Consider the following 10,686-nt stretch of genomic DNA (forward strand, 5'->3'; position numbering starts at 1 on the left):
CAGAGGTGTTAGGGCATTCTTCTACGACATGTCCAAGGGACTGGCACCAAGCACAAATCTTAACCAAATTGATTGATGATGGCTCTCTAGGAACAATAGCCTCAATCCTCTTAATTAGGCTATCCAAATGGGCTTCCTTGGCTACTATCCCATCCACAAAATATCCTTTCCTTCCTATAGTTCTTTCACTCTCTTGGGTTGATTGCCACTCATAGGTTTTGTCAGCTAAGTCAAGTAAGAATTCCCATGCCTTTCCTTTATCTGTAAAGAAAGTGGATCCCTTAGGGGCACATAAACTTTATCGTTTGTTTAGTTGGGTAATCAATACCCTCATAAATTATTTGATAAAAATACCATAGGTCTAGGCCATGGTGAGGGAATTCTTGGAGTAGATCCTTGAATCTCTCCATAAGTTTGGAAAATGACTCACTAGGCTTTTGTCTAAACTGAAGGATATCACTTTTAAGCTTATTGGTCTTGTGAGTTGGGAAAAACTTCTTAAGGAAAACAACTGTGAACTGTTCCCATGAGGTTATGAAATTTTTGGGTAACCCATACAACCACTTCTTAGCTTGGTCTTTCAATGCAAAAGTGATAAACCTAAGCTTAACAGCATCATCAGAAAACTATTGGATCTTAATTAGAACACATGCCTCTTCAAATTCCCTTAGAAATAGGTATGCATCCTCAGAGGTCAACCCATGGAAGTGGGACAACATAATGATGTATTGAGATTTGAGTTCAAAATTATTGCCCTGGGCTTGTAGTAGAACTATGCAGGAAGGTTGTGCTATTCTAGCAGGGTAGAACCTATCTTTCAGAGATTTAGGTGGGTTTTGCTGTTGGTCTTCTATATTGAAGGGTTAAAGAGAGCAAACGTATAGGGTTACTACTTGTTGGATCTCTTCTTTCTAACCGATTCTTAGTTCTACGTACCCACCTAACACTCATGCAACAGAAAACTACCCACAACTAGAGTAAGACAAACACAAAAGAATGGATAGAAAAACTTTTTTTTTTATTATTTTTTGATTATTTTTTGGCTTTTTGGGAGCTTACCGGTAGGGATCTGGGGTTGCTCAGGTCAATTCTTGAGGTACTGCTATAGGGCAAAACCTGTCTTTATCATACTGTGAGGCATGGCGACCTCCACCGATACAACTATTATTGTAAGTTGTTCTTCTCAGGAATTCAATAAAAGAAAAGGAAAAACAAAACAATGCAAACAAAGCACTCCAATTTACCAAAAGAAAGAGAAAAATAATGTGGAACTGTCTCCCTGGCAATGGCGTCAAAAACTTGTTTGAGATTTTAAAATGTAATCACAAGCGTACGGATCAGTGTAACTACGGGTCAAACACAGGGAGAGCAACCACTTTTTTTTTTTCTTTTAATAATGCAAAAGTGAACTGATTAATGGTTGTGATATAATTCTAATTACCGTCATAAACATATGTATCTAAAATAACGTCCTAATCATTCGTCATCTAAGAATTTAAACACGCAAGCCATGCAATTAAAATTAAATAAATAAATAACTGAAAATAAACATCCCACGCAATTAAAAAAAATAATAAAGGAAAAAAATGCTGAAATAAAAATAAAGTAAAAGAAAGGGGATATCATAATATGAGCCTCCCTACTTGACCAGAGAATCACTCTTACAAGGGTTATTCTACTTGGCTTAAGGAAAAGGGAGACAATTAAAATAAAAGCAATAAATTGATTGTTCTATGGTTATGAGGGGCAAAACCAACACATACACTAGCCATGAACATTGGGGGAAAGGGATAGCAATAATGTAACGACTGAGATAAAAACCCTAAATTAAGAAAGAAAGGGTAGTCAAAAGAGGGAATGAGAGGGGGGGGGGAGAAGACTATTGAAGGAGCCTACATACTTGAACTTCAACCCTTGAACTGAAAACTTGATCGATTTGAGATACTGCCAGTACTAAAATCAGATCTGGAATAAACCAAATATGAAACTTCTAGTATTAGAGAAAATAAATCTGAAGAAAAAATAAATTGAACTTGAAAGACATGCTTCATAGCTTGTTCTCGTCACCTAGAACTAAGCCTAGGACTAGAACTTGAAAATTACAACTTCAATTGCTTAAACAATAAAAATAAAAAACTGAATAAAAAACAAAAGTTCTTACATTAATTGAATAAAAAGAACTTACAAAAGTGTTTAAAGGATAAACCTAGAACTAGAGTTAGAGAAAGAGAAAACTAGAGAAAGAGATAGAGCAACTAAAAAAAAAAATAAAACCCTAGAAGAAGAATGAAGTACCTCCTCCCCTTGTGTTAATTCTATCATATAGAGAAAGGGGGAGGGAAGCTAAGGATTTTAGAATATTCCTTATATCCTTGGAACAACTGCAGATGGGCTGGTTTTCCATCTCGAATCAGTTCTGATCTATTATTCTTTTTCTGACCTGAAAAGAATAATCACTTGTACGGTTAACCAAACGAATGTGTACTTGCAATTGAACAATTCTATCTTACTCAGAATTTCGTCCTCTTCGCAACCATGAAAGAAATAGGACCTCTTTACATGTAAAATTGGAGATATAGCGCCCGATAGTCCTTGAAGCCTTGAAAATATAAAACCTTCAAAAAGAGAGTAAAACCTAAGGTAGCTCCATTCTAAATATGTAAAATGCATGTTTTACTACCTTATATTTCACACATAAATGTGCTCATCAGAATTTCCCCACACTTAGACTTTGCTAGTCCTCGAGCAAAATAAAATGAAAAGGAATAAAAACAAAAGACCTAACTCACTTTCGTAGGAATCACGGTTGCACTTAGCATGTGCAATAAGCCTTTAAACCCCTGGGTGACCCCTAGTGGATGAGTTGTGTCTCGTGGGTGTTTGCAGTGAATATACACCCAAAATTCAAAGTAAAAAATCTAAACCTTGGCTAAAGGTAAGGCCCATACCGATCCGGAGCAAAGATAATTTCTCTTACAAGGGACCCCCACACTTGAACTTTTATTACCCTTTATCAATTCCAGGTACCAGCATATTTCTTAACTTGGAACTCACCTCGTCTCTTCCAAAAACATCTTTATCTTAAGGTAAGACCACTTGTGAAGAAATAGGGAACCAATGACTAAGGTGTTGGAGTGTTTTTTACCAAAACAAATTACCAAGCATAAATGACATTTGCACATTTTTTTTCTCCTTTTTTCGCTTAATACCCACAAAGATAGTGATGCTAGAGTTCTTTCAGAAGTTTCCTCCATTGGAATTTCGATCAAGACACCACGCTTCCTGAGGCGCAATGCCCTATCTATTCCAAGAGAATCAACTCTTATTCTTCTTTATACCACATTTCACATTTCATTTAAAATTGTGCATTTGTCAACTCATGTCAAATTAAAAAGAATGTCTCAACTCCAAATCAAAAGTACAAGGATTCCACAGACTTACATCTGGTCCAACACCATAAAACAAGGGTTTGTTATTTTTCAAAAGAAAGTCCCTTCTCAAGAAACAGGATTATTTCTTTCTTCTCAACAAGGTATTTATACATTCAAAATAGGTACCTTAGTCAAAACTTTTATTTTCATATATCAAGCAACCGAATGGTATGATCATTAGCCAAAATCCAAAGTAGGACTTCACTCTTTAGCAAGCTAAAAAAACAAAAAGAAAAAACAAATAATACAAAGTGGAAAAAGCAGAAACTAGTTTCCCTCCTCCACACTTAAATCATACAATGTCCTCAATGCATGAAAAGAATTAAAAATGAAGACAATGCAAGGGGGTCATACTTGATTAAAAGTTAATCATCAGTGCAAAGAGGTTCATGGAGATCAATGACCTCTGCACTACCAGTAGTAGGAAACTCAAGGAACGGTTTCAAACGTTGACCATTAACCTTTGAAATTACCCCTATTCTTGGATTCAAAATCTCCACAACCCCATGGGGATATACATTATGGATAAAAAATGGGTCATCCCATCGGGATCTAAGCTTACCAGGGAAAAGATGCAATCGAGAGTTGTACAATAAGACCTTATCACCAATTGTATAAGATTTTCGCAGAATGTGCTTATCATGGAAAGCTTTGGTCTTTTCCTTGTAAATCTTAGAACTTTTATAGACATCAATCCTAAGTTCCTCCAACTCAGATAGTTGGAGCCTACGATGTATTCCTACATCAGACAAATCAAAGCTTAGCTTCTTGATGACCCAAAAGGCCTTATGCTTCAACTCAACTGGTAAGTGACAAGTTTTCCCATACACCAAACGGTAGGGAGACTGGCTAAGGTCAGTCTTGAATGCAGTCCAATGGGCCCATAAGGCATCAATGAGCCTAAGGGACCAATCCTTACGATTGGGATTAATAGTTTTCTCCAAGATTTGTTTGATCTGCCTATTAGACACCTCCACTTAGCCACTAGTTTGGGGGTGATAAGGGGTGGATAACTTATGGCTGATCCCATACTTTTTCATTAGGGTCTCAAAATGCCGATTATAAAAATGAGTACACCTATCACTAATTATTGCACGTGGTGCACCAAAGCGGGAAAAAATGTTCTCTTTTAGAAACTGGACCACCACTTTGTGGTCATTAGTTTTACAAGGTATGGCCTCTATCTATTTAAAAACATAATCAACGGCTAAAAGTATGTACAAATTCCCAAAAGAATTAGGGAATGGTCCCATAAAATTGATGCCTCATACATCAAAGATCTCAACAACCAAAATAGGGTTGAGGGGCATCATGTTCCTCTTATTGATACAACCAAAAGACTGGCAGGAAGAACAAGCCTTGCAAAAATCAAAAGCATCTCTAAAAAGAGTGGGCCAATAAAATCATTATTGGAGAACCTTTGCGGCAGTCTTCTTAGGTCCAAAGTGTCCACCACATGCATGATCATGACAGAAAGAGAATAGAATTTTGCTCAAGATCAGGAACACATCGTCGAATAAACTGATCTGGATATATCTTAAACAAATAAGGATCATCCTAGAAAAAGTGCTTAACTTGGGAATGAAATCTATACTTATCTTGGGTGGACCAGTGATCCGGAGTCACACCTGAAACTAAGAAGTTGACAATGTCAGGAAACCATGGTTCATTGGACATTACAAATAATTATTCATCTGGAAAGTTCTCGTTGACTGGAGAATCGAGAGTCAAGGAATTGGAAAGTTAGGATAAATGGTCTACAACTAGGTTTTCAACTCCTTTTTTATCCCTACTTTCTAAATCAAACTCTTGCAAAAGTAAAACCCACCTAATGAGATGGGCTTTGGCATCCTTCTTTTGAACTAAGTATCTAAGAGCAGAATGATCAGTATACACCACCACATGTGAACCAACTAAGTAAGAGGGAAACTTTTTTAATGTAAATATAACCACTAAAAATTATTTTTCAGTGGTTGTATAATTGAGTCGTGCATCATTTAAGGTCTTACTAGCATCGTAAATGACAGTGGGCAACTTATTAATCCTTTGACTCAAAATCACTCCTATGGCAAAATCTGAATCATCACACATTAATTCAAAAGGTTCAGTCCAAATAGGTAGTTGAACAATGGGTGCATTAGTCAACTCCTTATTAAGTTGTTTGAATGATTCTAGGCACTCTTTAGAAAACTCAAAAGTTTGATCTTTGGCAAGTAATGAAGTGAGAGGTCAGGCTAACTGACTAAAGTTCTTAATAAACCTTCTGTAGAAGCCCGCATGTCCTAGAAAAGATCGAACATCCTTAACAGATTGAGGAGGTGGTATATTATCAATTAAATCCACTTTGGCTCTATCTACCTTAATTCTCTCCTTGGGTATTGCATGGCCTAAAACAATATCAGATCTAACCATGAAATGACATTTCTCCCAATTCAAAATCAAATTCTTAGATATACACATTTTCAAAACTAGAGAAAGATGATAAAGACATTCAGAATAGGAATTCCCATGAATTGAAAAGTCATCCATAAATACTTCTAAGGATTTTTTGACAGTATCAAAAAAGATGCTCATTATGCATCGTTGGAACGTAGCAGGGGCATTATAAAGCCCAAAGGGCATACGTCTGTAAGCAAATGTTCCATATGGGCACGTAAAAGTGGTCTTATGTTGGTCCTCTAAAGCAATTGGGATCTGATGATAGCCAGAATATCCATCAAGAAAATAATAGTATTCATCTTCAGCTAATCTCTCTAACATCTAGTCAATGAATGACAATGGGAAGTGGTCCTTCCAGGTTGTCACATTAAGTTTCCTGTAGTCTATGCACACTCTCCACCCTTATTGAACATAGGTTGGAATTAGTTCATTATTGGCATTAAGAACTACAGTCACACCAGACTTCCTAGGCACTACGTGAACTAGGCTTACCCATTGGCTATCAAAAATAGGATAAATTATTTCATGATCCAAGCACTTTAGGATCTCTTTCTTAATGGCTTCCATCATCACTGGGTTAACTCTTCTTTGGGGTTCCGTGGATGGTTTGGAATCCTCCAGAAGATGTATATGATGTTACACAATAGAAGGGCTTATACCCTTGATATCAGTCATGATCCAACTTAGGGCTTCCTTATTATCTTTTAACACTTTAAGTAACTCCTCTTCCTAGCTAGATGTCAAATTTGACGAAATTATTATAGGAAGAGTCTGGTCAGGCACTAGGAAAGCATACCTCAAATTATATGGCAACTCCTTAAGATCTAGCTTAGGGACTCAACTATGGAAGGTTTGGGAATGGAATTGGAAAGGGGTCCTAAGGGCTCCACAGGTGTGTGAAGACTCAAGACTTTAGAAAAGAAATTTTCACTATTATTATCCAACTCATCCATACACTCTTAGAATTCTGAATCAAAATCAATATTAAAGTTTGTAACTAAATCATCAAAAAAATACAGAAAATCCTCAAGCATATTGATATCTTCTTCCATATATGGTTGCTTACCTATCCTAAACATGTTAAACTCAATAGTTTGGTTACCAAAAGATAATCTTAGGAAACCATTTCGACAGTTGATTAATTTATTACTGGTAGTTAAGAATGGTCTTCCTAGAATTATTAGGATCTCATCCTTGATTGAGAAGGGCTTGGTATCTAACGCAATGAAATCAATAGGGAAAATAAATTCCCCCACCTTTAGTAAGACATCCTCAACCATCCCTTTAGGAATCTTAACAGATCTATCTGCCAATTGAAGAGTAGTTCCAGTGGCTTTTAATTCTTCCAATCCTAGTTGCTTGTACACATGGTAAGGTAAAAGATTCACACTTGCGCCAAGGTCAAGTAAGGCATGCTCAATGTAGGTGTTGCCTATGACACAAGATATGGTAGGGCTCCCTGGATCCTTATACTTAGCTGCTATAGGCTGAGTAATGATGGAACTAATGTTACCTGTCAAGAATACCTTTTTGGGCACACTAGTGATACGTTTGTGAATACATAAATCTTTCAGACCAACCTAGAAAAAGAGGCACACTTGTGTCCTCAACTGAAGGAGAGTTAACAGGAGTAATAGATGGGGAAGATTTATGAACGCTCTATTGGTACTCTCTACCACTCCTAAGGGCATAAACAAAATTACATTGGTTAGAGGGCCCTTGTTGGGTCTGACCTTGTACTATATTTAGTGGTGCATTAGTTGGTCCTTATGAACTAACAGGCTAATGATGCCTAGGGTTAGGCTCTGGTTGACTGGATAAAGTTCCCTTCTCCCTCTCATGCATAATTGAGACAATTTGGGTAAGTTCTCTCGTAAGATTTTGATGGCTTGTCATGAGGAGGGTCATATTTTTTTCCAATTCACTTATTCTACTTGCCACTCTAGTGTTGGTAAACCTAAAGAATTGCTGATAAGATGATAGGAGAGGGGCCCTAGAAAAACTAGCCTGAGATCCTACATTTGACCTAGGAAAAGTATTTTGGAAAAAATATTGTTGTGCAAAAGGAGGCCTTTGAGGTCCAGGCTGACCTTGATTATGGAAATTAGAAGGCCCTGCTTGGTTGCCCTGATTCCAGGAGAAATTTGGGTGATTTCTCCATCCTGGATTGTAGGTGTTACTATATGGATTATTCTAGTATAAGGCATTAACACTATCTTTAGAAGTGCCCCCAGAGGTGTCGGGGTATTCTTCTATGACATCTCCAGGGGACTAGCACCAAGTACAAATCTTAACCAAATTGATTGATGATGGCTCTCTAAGAACAATAGCCTCAATCCTCTTGATTAGGCTATCCAAATGGGCTTCCTTGGCTACTATCCCATCCACAAAATATCCTTTCCCTCCTATAGTTCTTTCACTCTCTTGGGTTGATTCCCACTCACGGGTTTTGTCAGCTAAGTCAAGTAAGAACTCCCATGCCTTTCCTTTATCTGTAAAGGATGTGGATCCCTCAGGGCACATAAACTTTATCATTTGTTTAGTTGGGTAAACAATACCCTCATAAATTATTTGACAAAAATGTCATAGCTCTAGGCCATGGTGAGGGCATTCTTGGAGCAGATCCTTGATTCTCTCCATAAGTTTGAAAAATGACTCACTGGGCTTTTGCCTAAACTGAAGGATATCACTTCTAAGCTTATTGGTCTTGTGAGTTGGGAAAAACTTCTCAAGGAAGACAACTGTAAACTATTCCTATAAGATTATGGAATTTGTGGGTAACCCATGCAACCACTTCTTAGCTTGGTCTTTCAATGCAAAAGTGATAAACCTAAGCTTAACAACATCATCAGAAAGCTGTTGGATCTTAATTAGAACACATACCTCTTCAAATTCTCTTAGAAATAGGTATGCATCCTCAGAGGTCAACCCATGGAAGTGGGGCAACCTAATGATGTATTGAGATTTGAGTTCAAAATTATTACCCTGGGCTTGTGGTAGAACTATGCTGGAAGGTTGGGCTGTTCTAGCAGGGTAGAACCTATCTTTCAAAGATTTAGGTGAAGGGTTTTGCTATTGGTCTCCCATATTGAAGTGTTTTAAAGAGAGAAAACGTATAGGGTCACTACTTGTTTGATCTCTTCTTTCTAACAAATTCTTAGTATTACGTACCCACTTAACACTCATGCAATAGAAAACTACCCACAACTAAAGTAAGACAAGCACAAAAGAATGGATAGCAAAAATTTTTTTTTAATGATTTTTTGATTTTTTTTATTTTTTATTTTTGGCTTTTTGGGAGCTTACCGGCAGGGATCCGGGGTTGCTCAGGTCAATTCCTGAGGTATTGCTATAGGGCGAAACCTGTCTTTGTCATACTGTGAGGCATGGCGACCTCCAACGATATAACTATTATTGCAAGTTGTTCTTCTTAGGAATTCAATAAAAGAAAAGGAAAAACAAAACAAAGCAAACAAAACACTCTGATTTACCAAAAGAAAGCGAAAAATAACATGGAACTATCTCCCCGGCAACGGCGCCAAAAACTTGTTTGAGATTTCAAATGTAACCGCAAGGATATGGATCAGTGTAGCTATGGGACGAACTCAGGGAGAGCAGCCACTTTATTTTTTTTCTTTTAATAATGCGAAAGTGAACCTATTAATGGTTGTGATCTAATTCTAACTACCGTCTTAAACATATGTATCTAAAATAATGTCCTAACCATTCGTCATCTAAGAATTTAAAGACACAAGCCACGCAATTAAAATTAAATAAATAAATAACTGAAAATAAACAACCCACGCAATTAAAAATAAAGAAAAAAAATACTGAAGTAAAAATAAAATAAAGAAAGGGGAGAAAGCTAGAGAGAGACTCACAAGTAGGTTTCTCTACTTAGTCCGAGGGATGCATCATAATATGAGCTTCCCTACTTGACCAGAGAGTCACTCTTACAAGGGTTATTCTACTTGGCTTTAGGGAAAGGGAGGCAATTAAAATAAAAACAATAAAATGATGGTTCTATGGCTAGGAAGGGCAAAGCCAACACATACACCAGCCATGAATCTTGGGGGAAAGGGATAGCAATAATGTAACGACTGAAATTAAAATCCTAAATTAAGAAAGAAAGGGTAGTCAGAAGAGGGAATGAGAGGGGGAGAGAAGACTACTGAAGGAGCCTACTTACATGAACTTCAACCCTTGAACTGAAAACTTGATCGATTTGAGATACAACCAGTACTAAAAACCAGATCTAGAATAAACCAAATCTGAAATTTCTAGTACTAGAGAAAACAAATCTTGAAAAAAAAAAATTGCTCCACGGCTCGTGATCTTGTCACCTAGATCTAAGCCTAGAACTATAATTTAAAAAATTACAACTTAATTGCATAAATAATAAATATAAAAGGGCTGGATAAAAATAAAAGAGTGCTTGCATTAATTGAAATAAAAAAAAAAAACTAATTACCAAAGTGATTAAAGAAAAGATAAAGAAGAACTAAAACTAAAGAGAAAGCAAGAGAAAGAGAGTGCAACTAAAAAAAACTAGAAGAAGAATGAATTGTCTCCCCTCTTCTTACATGAGTTGTATTTATAGGGAATGGGGAGGTAGAGTAACAAATTTCTCTTTCCTAAAAGGGTGAAACCCACAATTGGATCAGATCTGAATGTTTTACCCTTGAGAGCTGCCACATGTATAGGCTTTAATCCAGATCAATTCAAACCCTCGTCTCAAATCATTAAGGCTTACAACAACACTAGAAGAAATATTGTCAGAATTCTCACAACAATGGTGATAATAGGGCCAACTGAG

General features: G+C 36.8%; 2 non-coding genes across 2 annotated transcripts; both read left to right on the forward strand.

The window, feature by feature from the left end:
- Positions 1-363: 363 nt before the first annotated feature.
- Positions 364-470, forward strand: LOC122092494. Its single transcript, XR_006144157.1, has one exon. It is a non-coding gene; the product is annotated as a small nucleolar RNA R71 (small nucleolar RNA).
- Positions 471-8,463: 7,993 nt separating this feature from the next.
- Positions 8,464-8,570, forward strand: LOC122092503. The gene has a single exon (XR_006144165.1). It is a non-coding gene; the product is annotated as a small nucleolar RNA R71 (small nucleolar RNA).
- The last annotated feature ends 2,116 nt before the right edge of the window (positions 8,571-10,686 follow it).

The sequence above is a fragment of the Macadamia integrifolia genome, chromosome 10 (assembly GCF_013358625.1).
Source record: "Macadamia integrifolia cultivar HAES 741 chromosome 10, SCU_Mint_v3, whole genome shotgun sequence".
Lineage (NCBI taxonomy): Eukaryota > Viridiplantae > Streptophyta > Magnoliopsida > Proteales > Proteaceae > Macadamia > Macadamia integrifolia.